The 4,835-nt window shown below is 49.2% G+C and overlaps 1 pseudogene; it reads left to right on the top strand.

Moving 5' to 3' along the window:
* The window catches only part of LOC103592468, a 45,539-nt pseudogene extending 44,495 nt beyond the window's left edge, over positions 1–1,044 (top strand).
* Positions 1,045–4,835: the final 3,791 nt, after the last annotated feature.

The raw sequence follows: 4,835 nt of genomic DNA, 5'->3' as shown, positions 1-4,835 counted from the left end.
CCGTCCTCTCCGCCTCTCACCCCCTCCCCCGTCCTCTCCGCCTCTCGCCCCTCCCCCATAGGCCCTTCCCTTCAGTTCCTCGCTTTAACCCCCCTTCGTGCTGTCCCTGGCAGGTGCGTCAGGACACCCTGAGGCAGGAACAGCAGCAGAGGTGGTTGCAGTGATTGGTGGCCCTCTACCAACGTCCCGCTTCCCCTTGTGACTACGCCGCTGCACCTGCTCCTGGGCTTCGGGGCCCAGCCTCGCCTTCAGAAGCCTGACACGCGACTTCAAACCTGGAGACTCCATCTTCGCCCAGATGAAAGGTTGTCCCCATTGGCCAGTTGGAGTGGGTAAAGCTCCTGATGCAGCTGTAAAGCCACCCACAAACTACCCATTTTCTTTTCTGGGACTCATGAGACTTTTTTAGGACCAAAGGACCTACTTCCTTACTCAGAAAATAAGGTAAAGTGCAGCACACCAGATAAGTGAGAAGGTTTTCATGAAGGCTTATGGGAGATAGATAACGTTCAGAAAGTGAAATTTTCGTCATCAAAGGCATCATCTGATGTGGAAGTAGAAGGAAAAGAACCTCCTGTCTCAGAGGGAGATACTGAGCATGAAGAAAAAGCCAGCGGGGATGTGTGGAAAGCAGTGACACACCCACTCCGAGCGCTGCCACAGGAGAAAGAGAAAGGAAGAAAGCCGCGTGGGAGCCACCCAGGCAGGGGTGGTGACAGCAACAGCGTCTGTCACCCGAAAAGTGAGTCCTAGAAGAGGACGACCTGCAGCCACAGAAGTCACGAATCCATAACCAAGAGGCAGCCCCAGATGGTAAGACAGCCCTGTCCTGCCGAGAGTGACATGGGGACTGAAGAAGACGAAGGTGAGAAAAGGGGGAGGAAGCGCTGTCAGTGCCCTGAGCAGCAGCCCCGATGGCGGACGCCGGCCGGAGGAGCCGCTGGAGACCGGGCGCCCTCGGGGGTGCACAGGGACCGCGGGTGTGTTTCCTTCTGTGCTCAAAGCGTTAATCCAGTTACTGGAAAGCAAATACCCGCCGAGTAAACACGAGATGCAGGTCCCGAGACAGAGTCATTGGACCGAATTTCCCCCTTACCCCGTAAATGGAAGGAAAAACGTTCCAGATCCTAAATTGAGGGCTTCATTATCACCGGCATCACTGCTGGGATGCTGGGTAACAGCATTTCCTGTTAGGCACGCACCACCTCGTTGGCCGTCACTCTTGTCAGGTTCTCACCAAGCAAAATGAAGCTTTGTGCTCGAAAGTTATAACCAGCTCAGATGAAGATGCGGGTCCTACATTATTTCGTTTAGCAAATATAAAAAATTCATTTCGTTGTGATGCTGGGTATTAAACTGGAACAGCTATTACACCCCTGAGGATGCGGCAGTTGTGTCCTTGACATTCCTTTGTTGTTTAATTTTTTAGAATCTTATTTTTATTTTAATCCTGAGAGATTAAACAGTAGATATGTTATTGAAAAAAAAAGAAACTGTAACCAATAATTTTTTAGAATCTTATTTTAATTTTAATCCTGAGAGATTAAACAGTAGATATGTTATTGAAAAAAAAAGAAACTGTAACCAACATTTTAGAATAAAATCTTCATTTGCTTATTTTGGTTCTTTCTTTTCTTTTTCTTTTTTTTTCTTAGAAAGTAGGTGGAGAGAAAGGAGCAGGGGCCTAGGATGGAAGCCGGGGCAGCCTGTCACCCTCGCGTGGGCAGGGGCAGGGGGGCCTGCCAAGCAGACTGAGGAGGAGCAGCCTGAGAACCAGGAGTGGCACTGGCACAGGACGAGGAATGAGGGGGGACGGTCCCCTTCAACATGGGGACTCCTGGGGACCTTGGGGAGAACAGTGCTGGGTGGGTGCAGACCAAGTCTGGCTGCAGGCGATGTAGCGCGAGTGCGGGTGAGGAAGTGTGTCTGTGAGGGTGGACACCCCTGGGAGAAGCGTGGCTGTGAAAGGGGGTGCAGGGGAGACTGGTGCTAACTCGGGGAGAGCAGGGTTGAGGGAGGCCCTTTTTCTTAGGGCACGAGGAACTTGAGGGTGTTTATACACTGAAGGGAGATGTGAATGGTGCCCAGTTGAAAGGGGCTGTGGAGCTCCCTGAGGGTCCTGCACTGGGGGCAGGCTGCGTTTCTACAGCGGGTGCTTATTTTCCATGATGGAAGGGGAGGTGGTGGGAGTGACTTATGGTGCGTGAGCTGCTTCCAGCCCAGTGCCTCAATCTTCCCCTTGAAGTGAGAGGTGAGCAGCAGGGTGTGGGGTTCAGTGAGCTGGAGGAGCATGGAGGCGGCATCTTGAAAGGGGAATGGGAAGAAGTACTGAGGAGAGTAAGCCAGGGCCGTGGGGCAGTGTGGCGGCCCAGCTGCGGGACCAGGAGGCCACAGTGGATGTGGTCTGCACAGTGGGGGGAGCTTCTTCAGCAAGCTCAGGGGCCCTGAGCAGGTAGATGGTGGGGTGGGGGTGGGGGTCATTGGGCTGCTGTGGTGGTAGGCTGGGGGTGCAGGGTGGTGAGGGTGATGGTGGGAGAGTGGTTCGGAGGACCCACTGGAGGTCACTCAGGCAGTGGGAGAAGGCGAGGTGAGACCAACTAAGAGGAGAGAGCAGGGTGGAAGGCCAGAGGCCCTCAGGAGGCCCAAGGCTGTGGATGTTACTGAAGGTCTCCTGCTGAGCAGGCGATAGAAGCAGCAAATATCTGGTGAGATCTGAGGCTGGGTTTAACTCTAGCCAAAGTCAGAACTCAGTCTAAGGACAGGATCAGGCTGAGGCTGTGACCGTGGTCATGGCTCAGTCTTTGCAGGGCTCAGTCTGGAGTTAATTTTTGGGCTCAATGTATGATATGAGAGAAGTTGAGCATCTCTCCTGGTGAAGCAGACTGTCCCCTGCACAACTGGAACCTCAAACCCAGGCCTCTCCGTTTACAAGCCTGGGAACCAGCTCTCTGTTTTTGGATGAGTCCTCTTTCTCTGTCATCTATATATTGGCCACTAGAGGGCACCAGATACTTGACTAACAAGGAGTACATCACCCAGCCAACAGTGGCTGAAACCCCTGCCAAGCTTGACTCCCATGGTCTGGGCTGGGGAAGGATTTCTCTGCTCTACCTGCACCATCATGTGGTTCCAGGCACAGCCTCATTGCTGAGGGTCAGCTCTGAGGGTCAGGGGACCAGACTCTGGAACCCTGACTGATCCTCACCCTCACTCCTAACCCGGACCCCTAACCCCATCTCAGCCCTGGCCCTGTCTCTCTGGCCAGATCATCACTCCCAGAGACTGGGGTGGGATTGATTGCATTTGTACCCCTAGTGCCTGGCACAGAGCCCAGCACTGAATAGGTGCTTAGGAAATGTTTCTGAAATCATTACTTGGAGGGTGGGGCAGTGCAGTTATGTCCAAAAGAGCCTGACTTTTTTTTTTTTAATTTTTATTTTATCAATATACAATGTATATGATTATTATGGCCCTTCACCGACACAAGAGCCTGACTTTGGAATAAGGTAGATCTGATTTAAAGTCTGGATCTAGCTGTGTGACCTTAAGCAACTCACTTATCCTCTCTGAGCTATTAGTAAGAAGAAATACTGGTATCTAACTAGAGATACTGTTAATTTGAGCGTTGTTGTGAGGATTAAATGTAATGACAAAAGAATGTACCCAGTACCAGAGGCTAGTTGCTTAATAAAGGGAGCAATTATTATGATACAGTTTTGAGGAATGGTGGATAATTAAGTGTGGACAGAGGAATAGGTGGGAGATGGAAGATGTGATTGTCAGAGGAAGCAGGAGGTCGTGAAGGAGCCTAATGGTCATATTAAGGACATAGGTTTTCCTCTGTCTGCAGTGGGAGCCCCTGAGGAGCTGTTGATCGATGTGATGAGATAGAACCAAGATACAGGGAACCCTTGTTCTTGCTTATTGAGAATCCAGTACACACACACAACTTAGAAATTTCACATTTACAGACGAGTTGCAAATATGCTAGGAAGAATATCCACGTCCTTTTTATTCAGAATCGCCTACTATAAATAGTCACATTTGCTTTATTGTTTTGCTCTTTCTGTATATTATTTATTATTCCTGAACCGCGTGAGAGTACATTGCACACATGGTGACCCTTTCCCCCTTCACCTCTAGACACTTCTGTGTACGTTTTTGAAGAACAGGATATTCTCTTATATAGCACAGGACACTTGTCAGCTTCGGTACATTGAACACACAATACTTTTATCAATCACTGACTGTTGTAGGCAGAACAATGGTCCCCCAAAGATGTCCACATCCTAAATAAATTAGGGTTGTTTTAAGGCACTGAATTTGTGATAATTTGTTACAGCAGCAATAGATAAGGAGCACTAATACTGCACTTTTGTCAATTCTGACTGTGTTCCAGTTTTGTCAGTTGACCCAGTCGTGTCCTTTATCCGCTCCAGTACATGATTTAGCTGAGAATCATATTGTATTTAGTTGTCATATCTCTTTAGTCTCCTATAACTTGGAACAGTTCCTCAGCATTTCTTTGTCTTCTATGACAATGATGTTTTTGAAGATACAGTGTGTCCATCCTCCTCCTCACCTTCCTCACTCCCAGATTTTTTATTTTTTCATTTTTTCAATTGAATGTTTCTCATTTGGGGTTTGTCTGATGTTTCCTTGAGATTAAATTCAGGCAGTGCATCGCTGTCTGAAACACTGCACACGTGTTGTGCGCTTCTCAGGGTAACCTCTGGAGGCACTTGGTACCCATCGACTTCTCATTGGTGATGTTAATTTTGATCCCCTGGTGGAGGTGTTTTAATATTTTTCAATGCTGGGACCACTGAGCAGCA

This window comes from Galeopterus variegatus, unplaced genomic scaffold, assembly GCF_000696425.1.
Source record: "Galeopterus variegatus unplaced genomic scaffold, G_variegatus-3.0.2 Scaffold1155, whole genome shotgun sequence".
Classification (NCBI taxonomy): Eukaryota; Metazoa; Chordata; class Mammalia; order Dermoptera; family Cynocephalidae; genus Galeopterus; species Galeopterus variegatus.
The sequence above is the reverse complement of the archived record's forward strand: the minus strand, read 5'-3'. Positions and strand labels throughout refer to the sequence as shown.